Source organism: Zosterops lateralis, assembly GCF_965231275.1.
Source record: "Zosterops lateralis genome assembly, chromosome: 1".
Classification (NCBI taxonomy): Eukaryota; Metazoa; Chordata; class Aves; order Passeriformes; family Zosteropidae; genus Zosterops; species Zosterops lateralis.
In genome coordinates, this window is record NC_139762.1 from 45,136,018 (window position 1) to 45,159,505 (window position 23,488).

General features: G+C 40.0%; 1 protein-coding gene across 4 annotated transcripts in view; it reads left to right on the plus strand.

Annotated features, from left to right (window-relative positions):
* TMEM108 (transmembrane protein 108) overlaps positions 1–23,488 on the plus strand; it is a 184,113-nt gene that overhangs the window by 19,003 nt on the left and 141,622 nt on the right. For 3 of the 4 annotated variants that reach the window (XM_083868445.1, XM_083868448.1, XM_083868449.1), the window contains exons 1-2: positions 1,547–1,639; positions 9,228–9,357. The gene's annotated coding sequence lies outside the window, so the exon portion shown is untranslated. Of the gene's footprint in view, positions 1–1,546; positions 1,640–9,227; positions 9,358–23,488 lie in introns of those variants that run through there. The other variant, XM_083868446.1, reaches the window with a different exon arrangement.

The following is a 23,488-nucleotide window of genomic DNA, read 5'->3' on the forward strand; positions in this document are numbered from 1 at the left end:
AACGACCTTTAAAGGTCCTTTCCAACCCAAACCATTCTGTGATTGTTCTATGCATTAGCAGCTCTGTGCACCACTTTGCACTCTCAAGTCCTTAATTCCTGACACACTCAACATTTCCACTGAAGTAATAAGAAACAAAATATAAGATAGCCTGCATGTCAGAAGACAGATGTATCAGGTTTGTATTAGCTGATAATAATTACATATCAATAGCAAACCTAAGACAAAAAGAGGTAACCAAAAAAGGTAGGGTGTCCCCCTCTATTTAATATAGAAAAGTGCCAACCAATAATGATTGTGACTAATGAGGGAAGAGGAACCAAGGCTTAAAATTTTCAGGAAGCAGAAGTGCTTTGGGTAAGGCATTGAACTGGGACGGACCTGGGCTGGGAGCTCCACTGTTTCTAGATCTGCCCTTCCGAGGCTCAGTGTCCTGGGTTGCAGTGTAGGATGTACACAAAGTATTTATTCTATCACTATCTTCACAAACTGTTGAAACCAAGTGGAGCAGAGCTCTAGTGTTGGGCTGTCTTCTGCTCATGGCCCATTAACACCTGGCCCATGACTCACAGATAACTCCCTCCAGGAGTTACCTCTGTTTAATGGGCCATCAAGGACCCACTTCACAACTCATCATCCCATTGTGAGATGCTCCACCCAGGGGGAGGAGCCAAGAATTCTCACCTGGAGAGAATCTGGGATTTGGGACAGTACAAGCAGCCCTGACCCACTGGATTCCCAGAGGACCAGAGCCACCAGACCTTTCTACAGGATCACTGCTTCAGGAAGAGCACCTCACCTGGACTGCTTCCACCATCCTGCTCAGGTTGTATTCTGACTCTGTCAGTGGTCCTTTGTGTTATCGCATTTATTTTATTTTATTTTATTTTATTATTTTATTTTACCTTTTTACCTTTCTTCTTATTAAATTATATCTCTAACTTGGAGCCTCTCATTCGTTTTGCTTTCAAACCACAACACTCAGCTTCTCTTGGAGCAGCCACACCAACGTCCTTAAAAACGTCCCCTTGCCTACGGGATAAATCCTAACTCATTAGTAGCAAATTTCCTCTTGAGGTCTCTTCCAGCCAGGCTCAAACCTGTAAGAGTTGCCCTGACAGCACACGAGCCCCGCTGTAAATGAGTGGTAAAACACCGCCAGAATGTCAAACGAGCCACTGCTGGCAGCGGAAGGGGCGAATCGCTGTGGCAGCCACCTGTAATTCCACTGTAACGCCGCCGTATTCCTGCCAACACCTCCCCAGCCCGGCCCCCCTAAATCCCAGGCTTCCCCTCTGGGCTCAGTCACGGCTCACCCCCTCCTCCCCGCCCCGGTAAGACCCTGCCCCTCATCCCTGACAGCGCTGCCGCAGCCGCTCATTTCCATTCGCCGCCCGGCGGGGCCGCTCCCCCGCCCTGCCGCAGCCAGGGACCCTTCCCGGGGAGGCCGGGCCGGCCCAGCCCCGCCCGCCGCCGGGCCAGAGGCGGCAGCAGCGGCAGCAGCAGCGGCGGGCGGCGGTGGATGCCGGGCAGTGAATGCCCGACAGTGAATGCCCGGCGGCGGATGCCCGGCGGTGGATGCCCGACAGCAGCAGCAGCAGCAGCAGCGCCGCTCGCTCCGCAGCGCAGGGCAGGGCAGGTGAGCGGCGGCCGGCTCCTGCTCAGGGTCTCGGTTCGGCGGCACCAGCTCCGAAAAGAGGGATGCGAGAGGGATGGGGCTCCGCTTGTGAGGCGCGTTCGCTTCTCCGTTTGTCCTCCTCTTGTTGTTGTTTTGACGAGAGGTGATGTGAAGTGGTGGCAGCAGCCTGGTGGTTTGCGCCCATAGTTTAAGGGGCACCGCGTTGTAAGTGTCCTTCTGCAGCGTTACTGGGCTCGGGTGTGTGTGAATAAGCAGTTTCAGGGGTAGGCACGTAGTGAAAATAGCGTGTGGGTTATTACTCTCTTCGAATGGGTGGGAGCTGCGAGGGAAGGTGACATTAGTATCTGTCATTGCATGGAAAGCATCGTATCTCGCGTAGAAGGCAAGATTTTTAAAATTTTTTGGTTTTCAAGGAGGAACTACCAGGTGCTTGTCACGACCAGAGGTGTGTATTAGTAATATACAGCACGAGACTGCTCCATGGCATAATGAACTGGGAGCTGTGTCTTGCATGATGTATTTAAAGTAGAGCACTGCGTGTAAGACAGCATCATTTTTTAAAGATATCTTAAAGTGTAACCAAAGAAAAAAGCCTGTTGTAGTAGTGATAGGCAGTTTACTAGAGATAGCCTTCATATATTTCTCTCATATAGTAGGAGGGGCCCTCCTGCTATTTTTTCAGCAAAATATTTTAAAGCATAGATTGCATAGATGGTTGTAACAGAGGTAAAACAACTATGGATAAGTAATTAAGGATTGAACAGACTTAAACGGGAAAAATTGGGAAGGAAATTGAACTATGCTATGAATAAATGGCCATGCTTGTGCAGCAGAACCACAAAATATATACTGTATCAGAGAAAATTCACCTCTCTCAACTGCAGAAAGAAGTCAGGCGTTCAAGGTCTATGGAGAAAGTCCTTTATATGGAGAGGCTGCTGTGGAAAAAGCCACTAATTACAGCAAGGAGGATCAGTTCCTCTTTATCCTATTGACAATTTAATGTTTAAAAATGACCCTTTGAGTGCCTGAGAAGGTAAATCAGCAATGAGAATGTGCTTTTGATAAATGAAGGTGTTATTTTACACCTGGCCTTTATTTTTGGGTGAGATGGAGGGAGAGGGGAAAGTGTGTAAATCGGTAGATTAAGGAATGCAATTCTAAAGAAGAAAAAAAAAATTAAGCATTTTCTGCTAATGCTTTGCAGCACTACCTCTGGAAGGCAGATGTAACTGTTCAAATCTATGTTAAGTTCTGACTCTGATGTTTGCAGAGTGATTTCAACCAGATCATTTGTAGGACTAGATAACAGTATGGTAACAGTGACACTACCTGAATCTGAAGATATTCTCGTGACTTAAAAACTTAACTAGACCTAGTACTATACATGCAAGCAACTGGCCATTGCCTACTATGCTGCTGTCCCAGAGTGACCTACTCCCCTCTAGTTTATGTCAGACTTACTGTAAGTCATAATCATAAAGTAATACTTCATGCAGATGCAGTGAAATTATTATGCTAAATTTCTTACCAGCTATTCTGATTGTGGTGGACCAGATAGTCCTTTAAAAAAAAAAAAAAGTGTTACTTCTGAGGAATTGAAAACTGCAGAAACACTTTTAATCCTGTTAGAACTGATGGAATTTGTTCTGCCCTTGTAAACTGATGTTCGCTAGACTAATGCCAGGTATGGAATAGTTTGAACTTTTGTCTTTCCACTGAAGAGATTAAAGAAAGAGAGAAGCCAATTACAGGTGTTACAATGGTAGAGATGGGATTATGTGATTGCACCCAGGATCTGCAGTCACAAAGCCTAATGCAGAATAAAACAAAACTCCACATTAATATTGACAAAATCTTTTATTTCTGCTAATTAAACGGATGTGTCAGTATACTGCTGACATATCTGCAATATTGTGCATACATTAAAGAGATTTTATGTGTTGTCAGTGCCATTAGAAGTTTGAAAATGCTGGGCAATCTTTCCTCTCCTGGCAACAGGAGGCAATATTCCTAAGTGCTTGTGCTGTAGCATCCGCTCTGGTGCTGCCTTCTGTTGGAGGTCTTGCCATGGCTGAGTGTTGCCTTAGCAGATAAGCTGAATCAGCACAGATTACATTTCTTCACAGCTTGCAGCTCCCCAAAGCAAGAGTTCAGCTAAGCCTGATTGCTTGGTGGCCATGCAACAGACCTCAGTTGTATCAACAAAAAACAACCAACTCCTGCTCCAGTCTAGCTCATTGGATTATAGGCAGACCAGAACTTTTGGCCATGCTATAAATTGGATTAATCTGTTTCCAGGTAAATAGAGGCAATTAATGTAATAAATTCTAGTGTATGTGTTTGCAAATAGTTTATTCTTGTCAGAATTAGTGGATGTGTGTAGAAAACTTTCCCAGACTTATTCCATGACATCGTTGCTTGTGCAAAATATGAACTGATATGCCTGGCTGTGCTTACTAAACAACTAAACGGATTAATAAGCAACATATGATTTTTTTATGAATAGGTACTAAGTTTTTGCATCCAAAGCTCAGCTGTGTTGGGGAGCACAACTAAAGACAATATGATGTCTACAGCAGATCTCCTCTGAGTGATAGGGGGCAATTTTATGACTATGATACTGAAGAGATTTAAAACTCAGAATCTGTAAAAATTAAAGTGAACCAAAAATCTTGTTATTCCCTGAATTATTTCAAGGAAACCACTAGACACAGTTACTGTGGGGTAACTACGAGTGACTCCTCTGGAGGCAGATGCTGGCCACAGTAAACATACAAAACAGGAAGTATGAAAATCTCTGTTAAGTTTTTAACTTAACATCCACAAAGAGAAAGCCTCATGATTAACTCTCTTGTCTGACTGAAGACTGAGTTATTCTTCAAAAGAATCAGGAGTGAACTCAAGTTATAGCTTTGGATCTGCTTTGTAGTCTGTTATAAATAAAGCTTTTCAGACTTTAAGATACTAGGACTCAGAATGGTGAAGTTAGAGGTGTTACCAATAGATTATTAGTAACATGAGTGTGGTAGCAGTTGAAATAAGGAGTGATGTGTGTAGGAAAGAATGACCTATCTCTTGCTCCTGGCTGATGGAGGAAATGAATTATGCAGAACACTTAGCCACCTCTTTGGGCAAGAACATGATACATCTCTGCTTGGTACTGAGTAATCCTTGCCACTGATGATGATATATGCAATCCATAGGTAAAACACTCATTGTGACCTTTGGTTTGCTGATAGCATTCCCTGAAATAAGCGTATGAGCTGGCATGCTTGATAGTTTTCCTTTGAAAACCTGTTTGGAGCTGGGTAGGGGTCCAACTTGTTCTTTATTATGGCAATGAATTCTCTATGCTTTCTCTTAATTCTTTCTACACCAGAAAAGCAGGTTTTATCCAGTGTGCTGGGAGACTGAGGGAAAGATTTGCTAAAAATTGCCTTGGCACTCACCATTTGGGAACATGATATAAAGGGCAAGACATAAATGTAATTTTACAAGTGGGTAATGCATTAAATGCTGAAAGTAGGAGTACTGATCTTGCTCTAGGCAGCAGTGACCACTGGAGCTTTTCTCCTAAGAAAAGCATAAAAGGAGCTGCATGATTCTTAGAGTAAGAAGCATCTCTAACATCTGGGTACATTTTCAAAGTAATTTTTTCATCAATCCATTCCATATGTGAAGTGTGGAGACCTCAAATGAAATTATTGTACCACTGCTCAGGATCAAGTTTTTAATTTGACCAGGTCAGTAACATACTATGGTGAACCTGTTTTTTTAAAAAAGGAAAATTTGGGAACAGAGCTCTTTTTACAGGATTATAGAATTGCTGAGGCTGCAGGGACCTCTGGAGGTTGTGTAGCCAACCCTTTGCTCAAAACATCTAGAACAGGTTGCACAGGACTGTGTGCAGCTGGGTTTTGAATGTCTCCAGTCTCTGGGATTGGAGGCTCCACTGCCTCTCTGGGTCACCTGTATCTGTGTTGGGCCAGCCTCACAGTGTGAGTTTTCTTCTGTTTAAATGCAATTGCTTGTGTTTTCAGTTGTGCCAGTTTCATCTTGTTCTTTCAGTGAGCCCCTGAGAAGAGCTTGGCTTCATCTGCTTGGCTGTCCCTTCTTTGCCACATGGGCATGCTCCTCGCCTGTGGTCAGCTTGTCCACTGAGAGTCCCAGGTCTTGCTCTGCAAATCCGTTTCGATGGCCAGTTGCCCTGCAACCTCTGCTAGCACAAAAGGAGAGGGAGGGCAAAACAGAAAGGAGGGAAGAAGAGAAAATGGCAAAGAGAAAAGAGTAGGAGATGTGGGAGGTGGGTGGGAGTGTGCAGAGGAATGCAGGCATCTGGTTGCAGCAGGCTGGTTTGCCTCAGCCCCATTATAGTGCTGTTGAGGGAAGACCACATGTCAAGCCACAAGTGCTTTTATGCCTGGTAATTTAAGCAGGATTTAATGCATCCTGTCGTTGTAAACAATGACATTAGTATGAATCAACAAGGATGTGTGAGTTTTTTCTCTGAGGTTGGTACATAAGCTTCCCAGGGAAGCCAGGAATATTCAACAGTCTTTGCAATGGCATAAATTCAGTCAGTTTTGGTGTGATTTAATAAAAGGTTTGGCTGGGCTGCTCACTTTGCCTTATTAAGCTGTCTGCTAAGGCAGACTTTTCCAGGAATGGCCTTTCAGTAAAACATCATGATGCCTAAAAGGAACAACAAGAGTTTTATGACAAACCACTACAACAATATGTTAGCTACAGAGGAAATGGCAGAGAAGCTTTCTCTAGTCACTTAAAGGCTCACTGGCATTCATATTTTAATCCAGTAGTAGTCCTCTAGAGTAGATGGTGCAGGACTACATTTAGGTGTCCTTTATAGTGGTTGTAAAATGGAGGTCGTGCAATAATGTTGATTCTGGTGTTTCATAATACATGTACACTGAAGCATAGAATTTCTTGGTGTTTGGAAATCAGGCACACTGGGAGTCTTTCCTAGCTCAGAAATACTGGCAGCTTGTCCTTATTATTAGTCCATATCCACATCCACTGTTAATAGGTCACTCAAAGTCAATGGAGCAGTATCTGTCCACCCTTTGTACTTTTGTTTCTTGTTCCAGAGGATTGAAAGTCACCCAAGAAACATAAAATATGGTTTTCCTTTTCAAAGTCACCAGAGATACGATCCATGTCATCCGTGCTAAGGTGTTAGAACAGTGCCATCGAAGTTCTCTTTACTTGCATCCAGGCACATGCCAAGGCCTATGTCCCAGATGTCCCTTTTCTTAACCTGCTGCCAAATCAAGTGGTCCTAGTCCATGTTTTGGTGAAGCTCCTCTTTGGCCCACCCATTCAAACCACAGCAGCCACTCACCTCTCTCTGAGCCCTGCCTGCTTTAGGACTCCTTAGTGTTACAGGGAAACAGAGGTCACAAAGACTTGCTGTCTGCCTCTCCTGACCATACAGGCCCTGGTCCATCCAACAAGTCTGAGGTGGCACGAGGGTTTCATATCTTAAGACCAGATTTCTTTATTTGAAGGTATTTGACATTATGTTTGATTTGTATTCTGAAAGAGTAACATAGTATTATGTCAAAATCCCAGCAAAAGCATGGTGCAGCAATTGTAATATACAGTGGAATTGCAATGCAAGCTGCTTCCCCGTGCCAGTCTCTGCATGCTCCACTGTCATGAAGAACGTGGATTTATTCTAATTAAAGAGGTCCAAAACCGTGGGTTGAATACAAATACAGCCTGCAAATGTTCAGATAACCTGTATACTGTGGCATTTTCAGTATTTTTCCCTACCAGTTTGCATTGTGGTGCTTAATTTACGAGAGTGTGTTTTGTATTTTTTCCCCATATTAGGTCATTTTATCCAGTACTTCTGAAGGACAAATCTTTTAGTTCACAGAAACCAACTCCTGAAACTTGTTGGGAGTAAAAGGAGAGCCTGTGTAATGTTGTTATTATTTGGAGATTCAAAATCAAGGGTTCTGGAGTAATTGTGTGTGACCTTTCAGATCTGAGATCTGTCTGCATCAAGGCAGAGGCACAGATCCCTTAAAACATGTTGCAGGATCAAGGCTTTTTCTAGCTCCATCAGGAGTTTCAGATCTGAATAGCAATCAAACCAGATGTTGTAACATGTGCTATCAGTGTGTGACATGCAGGGATGGGTGGCTTTGTGTGCCACCATTCATGGTAAGAATTTACTTCAGGATGTAAGGCTACAAATGGTTCCTATGTCTCCACTTATGATTTTTAGGCATTCTGACTGAAATGAGTTATTTTTCAATTTTCCGTAATAAAAAAGGGAGGGAGAGAGCAGCCCTACAGGGGATGTGTATAGTACAAACCACATATACACAAAGCTATACTAACCTTTTAAATACTCATAAACAATTTCTGTGGAGAGCAGGGACAGCTTTTAAGCAGCAGGAGCCAAAATGTGGAAAGCAGCAAATATGCATCCCATTTTTTGTTCCATGGTGCTGGAGCCAGGGATGTTTGGTGAAGTCTCATAATGAAACTGTTGTTTGAGCAGTTGAATACAGCTCAGCAAAGCAGCTCTTGAACTAACACGGGCTGCCTGTCTGCCAGTAAACAGATAATTACACTCCGTTGTTTAATTGAACTTTCATGAAAACTGCAATATGTTTTTGTAAGATCCACCATGAAAACATGTTCTGCTTGTGGATCCTGCATATAGGGATCAAGATATTGGAGAGGGGTGTCAGGTACAGAGGTAATGCTCTTTGTATACAAAGAGGTAATGCCGAGCAATCTGCAGTGGGGAGTCAAGCATATGTAAGTGACTCCCTCATAACTTTCATAGAGAAAAATGGTGCTATATAAGGAGAGATCTGTTGCTTGGTTTTCTGAGGTCCTTTTGATTCAGATGATCAAATTTAGATATCTGGAAGGCACTGCAGCTCTGGATACATTTGAGGAATCTCATTGTGATTACCTGAGTAGTTAAAAAATAAAACCCAACAACAACAGCACCAGAATCTCTGACTGAATTTTCCTACTGTCCGTCTAATTCATTTTGATCCTGAAAACCACTGAACAGTGGCTACAGTCACTTTTTAGGAAGGTTTTTTCTTTTTTATTACCTTGATTGCTGAATATAAATCTTGGCCACTCTGTCAAGCTCCAGTTTCTCAGATTAGTAGCATTCTTATTCTGAAACTAGTATATAAATTGAATTTAGTCTCTTTCCACAAGGATCAACTTTTAACAGGTAATTTAACAAGGAAATTGACAATTCAGAGATGCAAGTTGTGCCATGTTTTTTGTTAAGTGTTTGAATTTCATAAAGTTGGGAGCATGTTGTGACATCTGTAGGATATACACATATGGAATGTGACAGTCTGGAAAGTCTGAGTCTACAAAGAAATCCTAAAGAGTCTTCTACTCATACTCCCAAAAATCAATAACCTACAGAAACAATCTGGTCTGTAATCCATTACACTGAAAGCTCTGGAGAGCACTAGGAGTCAAATGGCACAGAGCCATATGTATTTAAATTGAATGCCTTATAAAATGAGATGAATAAACATCTTGGGATAACACACCCACTTCTGTAAATTTACAGGTTGTACCAGCTGGCAGATAAAAAGTAAGAAAGCAAGAAGCTGGAAGAGTTTTGATCACCAGGAAGATCTGAACCAATGGACTGTATGGATATAGATATGTTTGAAGGCATCTGCTCTTCCCATTACAAGGTAAGGCACAAATGGATTTCTCTGCTGGTTTGTGTCTCTTCAGTTGAGTGAAGCTCTCTTTTGTGGCACTGCCCAAGATAATCGTGGAGGTGTTCTCCAAAGCTTGTTCAACCTAGTGGCTGACTCCTAATAACTGTGGCCAGTGATTAATAACATAAATGGACGATATACAGACCCAAAAAAGCCTCAAGTTTCAAAAGTCAATGATAAATTTGGATCCTCAAGGCCTGTAAAATTCAAAGTTTTATTATATGAAATATATGTTCACATAGTTCTACAGGTTGTCTATTTTTAGCATGTGCTAATGGAAGACCTTCCTGCTCACCTAAGGCATTTTTTATGTGCTTAATAATTGCTGTAGATTGAAGTAGACTTGAAACCTGTATATAGTGTAGCAGCTAATCAGGAGAGAAAGTCTCTAAACTAGATGCCAGAAAATGTTTCTGACTGGAGATGCAAATTGTGCCACATTCTTTGTACAGTTTTAGTGTTTCACTTTCACGACTGTTACATAGTGTGTTTACAAAACCTGCTTAATTTTCCTTTTTTTTTCCCTTACCAGTAAAAATAATTACTTACTGGTCTAAGCTGAAGGTGGTGGAGAGCTTGATAAATTTGCTGGGTGTCTTTTGCCTGATGCCCAGATATACTGTCACTTACTCTGAATGTTTCCTTGACTGAGTTGTTTTCAGTGAAGGTACAAAACACAGATTTTCAAAAAGCTACTTGAAACTGCTAGAAACGCTTGAGAAATAATGAACTGAACTTGTTTTAAAGTAAAATTTCTCATTTTAGAGATGGTGTAGTTCTGCATGTCTGCGGAGTGGCTATGTGGGACTTCTTCCTATTTCAACAATTCAGATCAACACAAGTTTGCTACAAAGCAAATGCAAAACCATACCAGCTCTGTGTTACTCAGGAGCTCAAATCAGGCAGTTGAGCAGTTGGAAAAATATGCAGCTGCAGCTGGGCTTAGCTGGCCTCTGCTTTAAGCCAGAGAGGCTGAAGAGAGGAGGTTCAGCTCAAGTCAGTGTGATGCTTAATTTCTCTGTTTTCACCAGCCAGTGTTAAATTATAAGGAAACAATCCTGTGCAGTGCAGTGCCATTGCTTCTATTCTGTATGGAAATATGACCACCAGTGTTATCAGCATGCTATTTCCACAAGTGTGAGATAACCAGTCTCCTTCTTTGGTGGAAGAAATAAATTGAAGAGATCCTTAGGTCGGGAATGTAACAGACTGGCACTGCATCCTGTAGGTATAGGGGGGGCTCCCTTGCATGCTTAAATAACAGGAATGACATGTATAAAGTATTCAGAAAATGCAAAGATAAGCAGTAGCAAATAAAACTTAAAAGGAGAAACACATTGAAACTCTTGAGTACTTGGTACATTCCAGTAATTTTCCGCAACTCTTATTAGGAAGGAATGTACATGGATCATAAAAAAAATGTAGGATAGCAGACACTTCTCTAGAGAGTTTTATTTTTTCTACCAGATGGTTGTGTAACCCCTGGTGTCCACACTCAAGTGCCCCAGTGGAGTCTGTATTGCCACCAGTTATTACCAGCTCCCACAAGTACAAATGGCTGCTGGTCTGTGCTTTCTTGTTTGAACACCTTTACACAAGACATATTCAGTGGGGAATGACAGATTTGGTTCTGCCTGTGGGAAGGGACAATGCCATTTCCTGTGCCACCTTGCCTGCTTTAATCATATCCTTCTCTGGATCAGAGCTTCTGAGTTTGTGCTTCTTGGCACAGCAGGGAGCCCAGCCTTGGACAGGGCCTCTGGCTGTTGTGTGGCAAGTAATCCTTCCAAATAGGATTTGCATTCTTGCAGCAGCAGTTCTGGGCATAGAGACTGAATACTTGGAGGCAAATTGTGCTTACACAGACATAGCTCAAGCCCAGCCATTCAGAACACCAGTTGATGACAGGGTTGCACACAAACTGAGTATCTGAGTGTCTGAAAAGAACTTGTAGTAGTGGCTAAGAAAAATGTACAGGGTCAGAGTATTCTGCAGTGTCTTAGTTAACTGGATTTATTGGTGCTGCTTCACAGCAGAAATGTTGTTAGAGCCCCACAGTTGCTTTGTTACTTTTCATTGCCAAAGGCTGTCCTTTCTGCAGTGTTGCTGTGTGGAAATGAGAGCTTGCAACTCAGCTCCCTCTGTGAACAATCTTGGTCTTCACCTAAAATGTCATTGCTCTTTCAGTGCTGTGCTCTCCGTGCTTTAAACCACCTGAGATGATTTACTGTCGTGGCTCTCATATTGGTATATTATATATAGTATAGTTTATATAGTATGTGTTGTATGGTGATTCTTGATGTTAGCCTGTAGCTGCTGGATGGAATAAATAACTGGAGGTAATAGTGGCTTCAATCAAAGCCAGACTTTGAATTTCTGAGCTTTTAAATTGTGTTTTATTTGTGGGCATTGTTCTTGATAGCCTTTTGGCCATGTTTATCCAGTTTTTGCTGAGAAATGATTGAAACACCAAACAAAGCTTAGGAACCGAAGGAACAAACAACCTTCTGGTTTATATCCAACACAGATATTTTAGTATTATGAGAAGCTGTGTGAATTTCATTTAATTTATTAATGAAATATGAAATAAAGATGAAATATTAATTTCATGAAAATGAAAGCCTGAAAACCTCTGAAATGTCCTAGATTAGAAAAGTTAAAAATTGAACAAGCATTTTATTAGACTCATCCAAATACTTTGTAGCTCTAGTTTTGTTGCAGGGTTTTTGTTTGTTTCCTCTGTTGAACATAAGGATGTGTTTTTTCTCCATATTGAAGCACTGGTAATTTTGAAGTGAAACATTTATTTTTAAACTAAGGATAGCTGAATCAAAATGAATTCACTTTGCTAGGAGTTTGCAGTCCAGTGAAAAAAATCCTTATAATTTAATTAAAAAAAAAAAAAAAAAAGATTTTGCCAATGACTTAGTCCTGTCTTTCTCCTTTCTGGTGCACTTAATTTTATGTTCCCATTATTCACTTTTCTAGTAGTGTTAAGTGTCCCCAGGCTTTGATGAGGCCTCAGTTGTTCTGCATACCGTATTGGGTTCCACATAAATTGCAAATGCATATTTCTGCAAAGAATATATGATCAAAGAAGCAAGAAAGATTAGATGGTGTGACCCAGGAGCAAAGGGACAGTTTCATCAGCATGGTAAGCAGTGCCTTCAGGAACCTGCAGGCAGCCATTTACGTATACAACTCTGTAGCCTTGAGGTGATGGTGCTTTAAGGTGGTGGAGAATGAAAGCATTTCATCCATGCAAGTGGGGAAGGATCCTTGGAATTGCACATTGTGTCACTCTAGTATTCCCTCTATGCTGTTTTGATTTGAATAAGAGCAGTTTGATTTAAATCAGCTTAGAAATGGGAGCAGCTTCTTGGCAGTGGGGGGAAGCCTTTTTGTTTTGGAAGTGAGTGTGACATATAACTCACCTGTCCTGCTGTGTAATTTGTCCTGACATTTGCTGGCACAGTAAGTTCTTACTAACTGCAGTGACATTTGCCCCGTGTGACATAATTCTGAACACTTGTTCATAATACTTCCACTTGAACTGAAAGCAGCCAAACTGTCTTTTCTAATTTCAGCCCTCTTGATCCCTTGTCCCCAGTGGTAAGTTCTGCCTTGCAGTGTTTCCCAGTGCTGCCTGAAGTAAAAAGATGAGATAGCAGCTAGCAACCCCAGGTTTTTCCCTTGTTGGTGCTCAAGATCATGCTAGAAGTCACTGATCCTTTATGAGCTAAATCCTGAAGGAGTTAGCTTCACAAGTCAGCTGTCCCAAAGCAGACATTAAGGTACAGAAGTAACAACGAAGCCATCTAATAATCAAGTGTGTTTGTTCTTGCCTCTATTACTACTAACACTGGTCAATGGTCACAGAATATTATATTCAAAACTCATCAAAAGGAAAACTGTATGAACAAAGATCACAGTCTAAACACGCAAAAAGCATTTTTTTTGGTTTTGGCTTTGATGGGGAATTGTTTCAATTTTGTTTTGAATTTGTTCCTAAAAGGAAAGTATTCAGTATTCTTTAGTAAAGAATACCTAAACACTTGCTACTGCTTATTCATCTATTCGAGCAGCCTGTGAGATGCAGCAGTTTTTTCTTGATGATTAGGTGGAAAATGAAGTTATTTTGTTCATGTTGATGACACTGAATGTACATAATTCACTCGACTTGGTGATCTGGCCCTGACAAGTTTGATTACTGTTTCTAACAGTAAATGATAGTGTGTCTTTCGGGATGAAAAGTCTTTTGGGTGCAGTTTAATGTTGTCAGTTGTGGTGGGGAATAAACTGGTATATTGCATAAAATCAGACTGTGAAATCTGATAAAAAGATAAACTTGATATGATACTAATCTAAGAGGGTCTGTCATTACTGGCAGAAAAAAAGAAGCAGGAACCTGGCTATGCAGGATGCCATAATATTCCCTCTGGTTTCTCACCAAGCATAGAAATGAAAGCTGGGAGACTTCTAGGTATTTAATTACTTAGCCTAAGGTTCCTTCCAATCCATAATGAGCCATAGTTTTGAGGACAACCTCATATCAGCTCTGTGGGGTGGAGAAATGCCCTTATCCCACCCCCCATACAGATGGCCACTAAGATTAGCCCAGGATAACGCAAAGCAGAGAACTAAATTCCACTGCTAAAACTAAGCACCAGACCTGGCTATACTCTTACATCCATGGGCTGATCTTTCTGCAGAATGAGTGGGCCATAGCATGCCTGTCCTCAGATTAAGGATAAGTCTGTTAAATTTCAGCTGTGTATTTCTAGGTCAGATTTAAAGTGAGTAAAAAGGTCACACTTCAACTCTTTGCTCTTCAGGAAGAGCACTGAAAATAGTAAATGGAGTACAGAGAGCTACAAAAATTGAAGAGAGACTCAGTTTTCAAGAAGCAGGCCAAACTGAACTTTTAAACTCTAATCTGTCTGCAAAGGTGAAATTGCAGCTGAGATAGCATCACTTTGTGTCAAAGAGGTCCCTATAAATAAAGATCCTCATACAAGAAATTAAGTCAGTATAGAAAATCAATACAGGGTGACTTGTGTACTTGTTTTTGTATTTGTGCTATTAATTGCATGCTAGATTACTAGAAGGGAATTTTTAAAGGTCTATTTGTGATTTAACATTTTCTTTTTTGTTTCTGTTTTTCTCTTGTTTTTTATTCCTCCTTACATGCATGTGGTTATTGCTTAGACTTAGTTTGATGTTAAACTGCTTAAAAACAAGCGTTTGCAAAAGCAAATGCAAACATTCTTTTTAAAAACCTCTCTTTTGGTATTTAGTATGCCAACAGAAGTGCTAAGAAGTCGAGGGAATGCTTGCAAGTAGGAAGGCAGAAGCACATCAAGTGAAATTTCACAAGTGAAAACGAGCATCCTCTTTTGCAACTAGTTGGGGATGTTTATGGCTGTGAAAAGCTTGCTGACTGCAGAGTTGTCAAATCAAAGTGCTTAAAAAGTCTGGAAAGATTTTTACTTCTAAATGTTGTGTAAAAGCCCATTTTCATGCATTTCAGTGTGGCACTCAAATTATTGGCTTATTTCTAAATGTGTACAGGCATGGGAAGCTGATATATATGATAGACTATGTCAGAAGAAAGCACAGTGGTGGTTTTTTTGCTAGAAAGTGAGAGGAAAGATGATCTGGACCTGGTCTTACCTGCAGGATCTGATTGTGGGTTTTTTGCATGGCTTTAGCTAGTTTCCTAATTGTCCACCTTAAATCTTTCCTGTGGTTGAATGTAGTAATAGCTTGACTTTGAGAATGAAATGAAGAGGTGTAAATATATGTGCAGTTGCTGAAGCTTCAGATTGTTAAAAATGCAGACTGCTGGTATTATGCAACTTTGGTCTCATTGGTCTCATTTGAACAACATGATCAGCAGGCAGCATTCTCTAGGCATTTTAGTGAGCTACCAAATAAGTATTTAATTCCCTAAATCCTCTATTGTGGTTGTCTTTTGTATGCATCAATGTCATAACTCATCTTCTCTTTTACAGCTATTGAAAGAAAAGGTTGGTGCTTTTTAAAAAGTTATGTTCTTTGTCGTTATACTTTTTTTGGAATACTCTGAAGAATTGTACTTCCTGCTCATTTAGCTGCATCCACTGCTGACTTTCCTTGCTCAGCTAAGTCAAATTTTGGAGGTAGGATATATTGTCTATAAACTTCAGGTAGTTCAGCTGCTCTGCCTTTTATGCTGAATCTTTTTAATTTTCCACACCATTGTCTGGAAGAGACTTTCAAAGCTAAGAATGACTTCAGAGAGTCACCTTGTTCTGTTCTTTCTGATTTGGTCCTATTAGCTGCTCGTGCCTTGTCTTATGGTAAAGGCAATTCCAAAAAATGGTGCATGTAAAGTCTTATTCTCAGAGCTTTTCTTTAAATTGAAAGATGTTTAACCTCTCACAATAAAGATACTAATTTGCAATTGTTTCTTTCTCTTTTGAAATGTCATCTTCGTGCCCTTGAGTATAATCTCTTTTAACATGATGTCTTAGGCAGACAGTGTTTATTTTATTTCCTGATTCTGTCACAAAACCTAATAGCTTTCAGAATGGAAGCTGTCAGGTACCAATTGGAAGGAACCACCACACTTTTATTTTGTTCTTTCTTTGGCAATTTAATAATACTGTATTCTTCAGTTCTCTATTTCTCTGTAGTAGTTTGCATCTTTCTTCATCTTTCATCAAGGCAAGACATCATTTATGTCTTGCCTTGATTTTCTCTTTTTGGAGGATGTGACATCTTTCTTCCTTCCCCTTAGGCTGTTGAAATTCTTCTTTCATCTTCCTGCACCTTTCCAGGTTAATTTTAGTTGTCTGCTTACGGGTGATCAATCTGTTTTTATCCAGCTTTACACTAAGCGGAATCTTCTTTGTGTTTCCCTCCTGGGACTGTCTCATCCCTTGAACTTTTGCTCTGTGGAAAAGTAGGAATATTCTGCTTCTCAGTCACAAAAATATCAAACACATTTTCATGCTAATAGGTAGATTTTTTGTTTCTTACCTAAATGCATATCAAATAGATTTACATGGTGTCTCTTAATCTAATGCTAGCATTGCTATAGTCCTGTGCTAAATTTACTAGGCATGGCTGACATCATGTCTGTCTGTCTCTTGCAGCATCAATTATATGTGTATATATATGTGAAACCTGTGCTTTGTGCTCTTTACGCACTTGTATAAAACTTCCCAGTGACTTTCAGCTGGGTGTCTGCTGAGTTTCCAGCCTTGTTCCATCCAGAATCTTTTCTAATTTAATGTTGCTGCTCTCATGATTCAAGTTGCAGAACACTTGACTTCCAGGCTTAGAAGAGTGAAGGAAACCTGGAACTTTAAAAAAAAAATTGGCAAGAAGTGGACGTGGTAATTTTCAACAACCCAGCCAGAAATCAGTTGAGAAAATTGAATGCCTGGTTTCTCTCTGATGTAGCTGGTACCATGTATTTTAAAGTAAGCTCAGAAATGAAAGACTGAAATTCATATGCTGTACACATGGCAGATCAGAGCAAAGCAGTCCTAATGAAATAGCAGTCCATTGTCTCTTCACATAAGCAGCTGCTGGGACAGAAGTGCTGTGATTTTCTCCTGTACAGGTAGAAAAGGCACAGAAAAGTAATGTCATGTAATCTATAAGGGAAACGTTCCTTAAAAATTTCCCTAGAGTGTTGGCTTTCAAGTATGAAGGCTGTCTAGATTGATCAGTAGATCAGTTCAGGTATAGAAGAAGCTGTTCTGCAGGTCTTTCCCTGCAAAACAGCATAAAATTTCAAACTACCTCAGATATCAGAAGCACCATCTCATCTAAAGCGTGCATCTGTTTCAGTGGAGCAAAAAGGAAATAATTGGCCACTTTCCCAAATGCGTGTTTAGTTTTTAAGAACCATAGGATACAGAGTACCAGCAGGGCTCCCTAAGAATTAGGTTTGGCTAGATGGCTGCCAGCAGTGACTTCTTCTTAAAAGGACAGGTGATTTTAGATACCAGCAACTAATAGTAGAGAACCAGTCTAGCACTCAGTCTGGTAGCGCTGCCGTTGAAGTTTGGTGCCGAGGCGGGAGCTTGGGAGAGAGTGGGGGAAGGCGTTGAGGGGGTGGGAAGATAATTTTCACACTCTGCACAAGTAACATAAGCTCTGTGTTTAATCTAATATCCTGAAATCTGACATGGATAGCTATCCTCGGGGGATATTCACAGAGTAATTGTAAGTTCTTATTTGACAAGAGGAGAACTCACTGAAACACTACAGGAAGGGTAGCCGTGAAAATTTTTCCACACTGTTTTTTTTCAGTGCTGCTTATCTCCAGTTTAACCCTATGTCCTACTGAATTGCCTTCATTTTCCCTGTCTGATATAGAATACATTAGTGGGTTATGACAAATAGTCAGACCTGCTGCAACAATGGGATCATTCCCTATTTTTCTTCATACTTCCAGTGATACTGTTCAGTGGCTGTGGCACGCAACCTTGTAGTGATGCAGAGGCCAAGCCTCAGGCTTTCCCAGTGTTTTTTGTGCAATAATTAAACTTTACAATACCCTTCTGAGGCAGCATCTGACCTGTGTTGGACAGTGCTCTGTGAGTAGATACGTTGTAATTATTGTAGCTATTTATGAGTGGAAGTATGGTGTTGGGTAAAATCATGGAAGTTGGCCCCACCATGTATCCTCCTCCCAAGGTCTTAACACCATGATAACAGGAATGACAAAAATAGAAACTATGAGTCTCAACCCCTGGGGGAGTGATTTCATCATTGGGCAGTGTCTCTTCCCTTAGGACCTTCTGTGTATTTGCTTTAACACATCTTCCATCTACTTTTGCTGCAAAGAAGTAGTCTGACCAAATAAAATTTTAAATGAAGGTAGTTGCAATAAGACATTTCTCCCATAGGGGGTTTGCTTTGTCTTTCTAAGTTAGATATACTAGGAATTATACTGAACTACTTGCTGTGAAGTCAATACTGCATAAAAATTGACAACATTCAAGCACCTTTTTGGAATAGAATGCCCTTACTGATGTTGCAAGGCAAGTTAGTTCTGTTAGTTTTGTTTCAACCAAATCACAACACTATTTTTTGTTTCCCTCATCCCTGTGTCACAACCCTCAATTTTTTGTGTAGATGTTAAAAGCTAAGATTCTCATTCTCCTGAGAGCCTGCACAACTTCACTCTGTTATTGTTTGGATTATCATGTGAGGTATAATCAGGTTTTCATACCTTAAATAATTAATCAATATTAAATATATTTTATAAAGTAATTATAATATTTTTTGCATTCTAAGAGCAACAAAACTTGCAAAACGTGATCACCAAAGGACTGTTAAAGCTGATTTCTTATCACTGGAGCTTACAAGCTGTAGCTGACAGCTGGGTATACATGTAACTAGGTAAAGGTCAGAAGTAATCCACCTCTGCATTCTGGCACTGCAGACCCATTCTAAATACAGTAACTAGCTGCAGGGGTGGGTTCTGTTCAGATGTCCCTCCTGGCATGCGCAATGTGATGAGAAAAGGAGCTAATGAAAGCTTAGTTTTTTTGTTTTGAGAGGGCCTGCCCAATTCCTTTTACTAAATATCAGACTGCCCACTGCTTTGTTTTAACATCAACATCATCCAAAATAACATAGTGACTACTCCAGAATAACATTGACCACAAATCCTGGTCAGGAACAGTAAAAGTAGCTGATACCATGGTGCTGCAGGGGAAGGGCAGGAGCTGTTACAGAGACAGGTTCTGTGTATGTTTGTTCACTGGTTTCTGGGACCAGTCCCATGGCTGAATTTATTTGCTCTGTCTCTCTCTGTTTTATAAACTTTGATTTATTTATTTATTTTTAGGTTGTATTTTGGTTTTGGCTTTGTTTGATTTGGAGGGGTTTTTTTTTATTTTGGTTTGGTATTGGAGATATCACCTCAAGGGAATCCATAGGGGCATTTTCTCCCATTTATGCAGCATTTTCTACTGTGAGGATAATCAAGTCCCTACTTAGTATGAGGCAATCTTTGGTAATTTATGCCTGTATCTTGGCTGCAGACTACAGACGACATCATACATATTTTTGGAAAAGACAGGAGATCTCTTACTGAAATTAAAAGTAAACTTTTTATTGGCTTAATAGCTGAAATTGTTTTTGGTAGTTTTATGCAGTTGTTTTCAATGATTTAGACAGGACTGATTACAGGAGAATAATGAAGATTTAATAGCAAGAAATTAGGGTTAATTAGAAACCATGGAGTCCTGCAATGACCCTAGAGATCACTGAAGTAGGCAGGACTTTTTTGAACATGATACTGGTTTCTTGTCTCCAAAATAGTTACACCCCAAAGTGTGGATGAAATTGTTGTAAAATGTGCATCTCCAGAAAGTGTCATTCATCAAGATGAAGCTTATTTTTTGTTTGTTTCTGTTTTGGAACTATTTGAATAAACATGAATCAGTTACTCTCTCTCCCAGTGACTCATGAGTCAGTGTGAGAGATTTTGATCCTATGCTATTAATGATCGTAGTTTTAATTGCAATGTTTTTATGCAGTGCTTTTAGTTGCACTTCTCCTATCAGAGTTTATGTTATTTTTGTTACTTTATGTACTACAGAATTGTTTAGCACATTTGAAAATTATGTTTTGCTCAAACTCAGACTTTCTTCTGTCATTTTGCACCGTAAAACAGTGTTATGTTACCATGTTTTTATAATCTTCTGAAGAACACCAGCCCTTGATTCCAGCCTAATTTCTGTTTATTTAACAGGCTGATACATTATAGTTTACTTCAGATTAGAAAAAGTTAATGAACACTCCAGAAACATCAGGGTTGAATGATAAGTATTAGTTAGTCTTCTCCACAGCTTTTCTCTTTATTCCTTTTCTTTCATAGGAAGGAAAAATTCAGCTAATAATATTTTTATTCTTCTTTATTCAGTGAAGATATAATTCAAAGTGTATCAATAGCTAACTGCAGAGTTCCAAAGAAGTCTAATGAAATAACAAATTACCTTAAAAACAAGATAACTTTCTGGCTTATTCTTGATTCTGGACCATGTATTTTCAAGGCTATGTACTTAAGCCACTGTTCTCTCAGATGTTCTCTCCCAGTTATTACAGAGGGTTACTGTTTGGTATGAACAGGTGGACAGACTCAGGCTTCAAAATAATTTCTCTATTCTGATCTGTGAAATACCAGTAGTTTAATGTATTTGTTTTAATTAATAATTACGCTGTATTTATACTGATTTTCAATTCACAAAATTACCCAGCAGATGATTAAAAAGATCATAGATAACTCAATTTATTGCCATGCCAAAGCAGGATTGTTCCTGGTGTCATGTTTTCCATTGCGTTATGCAATGGAAAAAAGGGTACCCTTTTTTGAAGGACAGATTACCCATAATTTCCTCCTCCTGTCTAGGTAAGGTTGAGGTTCTTAAATGAGTTTTGTTAAGAGGCTCATTCTTTGTTGCAGTCAGAAGTTCATCAATGTAGAATGACATTACTGAGATGAATCCATGTGTTTCGTGTAACAATGGAGCACTTTATAAACCTTAATGACTGGATGGTGAAATTGGAAGAGAAAGCATGTGACCCCTTGACTTAAAAGGGTCTGAAAAGGTAAAAGTGTTGCTTCTGGAGGGTCTTCTCAGGTGGTTTATTAAGTGATTGGTTTACAGACTGCAGTAAACACTGGGCTTTGTATTCCAACCTCCTCGGGGAATTCAGTGGTAGATAGGTTTCCTGGTTAGCCAGGAAAAGTTGTGGATTCAATCCCTCATTATGGAAATGGCTGTATTTCTTACCCAGAATTGCTAACCTTCTTGTAATCTAGAGAGAGAGGCTGATCTGTAGTATAAGTCTTTTCCCATTTCATAACTCTTTATCTGAAAGGGAAAAAGGATTGAAAGGATTGGCAGTCCCTCCTACTCATATAAAATCACTTTAATGCAGGTAAAACTTTTTCTCCTCTCTTCTTTCTCACAGCCCACCAGACTTACTCAACTAAACCTTTAGTTGTATTTAGAAGATTACTTTAAAAATGTTTTCTTTACTTTTTGTTAAATTACACTCAGACTCTTACAGAAATAATTTCCAGTGTGAAAATACTTCAAGTGAGCTCTTTCTTCAAGCAGAAGGTTTTTGAACTCTCTTATTTTATTTAATAGAGGAAAACATTGAAGAAGTTAGAAAACTCTGTGGCTTGTATTGTCACTTAAACCAGCTACCCTAAGTGATGACTGAAGGATCTATAATCCAGCATTTATCTTGCTTGATTAGCAGACCCATCAACTGAATTTTGTTCTTCCTGACACTAAGGAAGTGAAGCTGCTTGCCCAGCCTTCTGAATTCTAGCCAGCTTACTGTAGTATTAAATGCAAACAAACCAAAAAAGGCAAATGGTTTATGCTTGGTTTTAAAAAGAGATGTTAGATATTCATTCCCATTTGTTCTCATTGTTAATGATTTGTGCTGACAAAAGCACTTTGCTCATGAAATAAGAGGAGTGGAAGGAGAGGGCAAGGCAACATTAATAGCACTGAAGGATGTGCATGTGGCTTGGCAAATTGAGCAAGTGGAGGAGGTGGGGTCAGGGTTCCTGACTTCACAGCTGATATACTGATTTTCTCAGCTTAACTGATTTACTCTGTGACACAGAGTACCTTGGCTCTTCAATATGCCCATCCATAAGAAGGTTATGTTACCTGATTTAATAAAGGGTTCTGCAGATTATTTTGTAAAATGCTTTGGGAAATTTGAATGAGATTTATAGCTGGATAGGTACAGATGTAGAAATAAACACAGATATGCATCTTAGCCTACTGCAGTTACAGAGCACAGCACTACTGACACCAGTGGAATGGACTGAAAGAAATCCCCTGAAAGCTGTTAATTCCTTGAATCTTTTTGTACATGTACTAGATGTTGCTTTTGTTTAGCAACAAACGTGGGGTGATGTGCAAATTTTAATGCCTGGATAGAGGCAGAAGTGTGGGGAGAAAGGATCATTTGTTGAGATTTTTTAATTCCTTTATAACTTGTCATTAGAACCAAAATTTGTTCTTTCTCTCCTCTAGAGCCCTAGCTGTTTACTCAGTGTTAAGTCACTGGCATTTTAAATGAAAGAATTTCAATACCCAAGAATTGCATCTTGAGGAGAAATAAAAAGGCTTTTTATTCAAAAGCATGCTTTTCTTGAAGACAGAGTGCTGGGTAGGTTTTTCCCTGGTCAGCTTCAGGATGGCAATTTTTAGATGATTATAGCAGCTCTTCTCTGAACACTTACTTCTCCTATGGCTCATCAGTTCCATTTGCAAATCACTCAGTTTTTAAACCATTTAACGACTCTGTTTTAAAAACTATTTAAAGCTGTAGTGATCTGCCAAAAATAGCACCAACCTGTTCCTCTACAGCACTATAGGATTCATTCCCCTTGCTTTGTATCTTCCATGTATTTTTCCTTTAGATTCCTCTTCCTCTTTCTTCAGCTTCAGCTTCAGCTGTCCTTGCGGAAGTGGTTCACATAAAGAAGATGAAGTAGGAAGCAAGAAGGGAGAGCTCTCTGAAAGCATTTTTGCTACACCACTGAGAGAGAAGCCTATTGGTGTGTTGTCAGCAGGGACACAGGCAAGAGGTAACAGATGGCATGAAAGGAAAGGTAAAAAAGCCATGAAGGTACCAGGGAACGGTATTTGTCCAAGAAAGATAAGTAAAGTCAAAGCAATGTTCCAGGAAGGGAGACAGCTGGGGACCTAAGGCAAAGGTGATCAGAGCTTGAAAGTGGACAAATACCATTCTTCCCAGAAAGGGCCTTCTCTGGGATGAGTGACCCAAGGCGACCTGCTGACTACTAGGGGAAAAGCTTTGGCCTGTTCACACTGAGCTGAAACACCCTGGATTTTTAGATCAAAAGACAAACAGACCTCTCAAGTACTTTGATTCATGTTTCTTCTTGAAAGTGTTCTGTGCCATTAGTGCATGAGTACAAAATGAAAGAGGAGGAATTTATGTTCAATATTAGAAAGAAATTCTTTACTGTGAGGGTGGTGAGACCCTGGAACAGGTTGCCTGGGGAAGTTGTGGAAGCCCCAACCCTGTCATT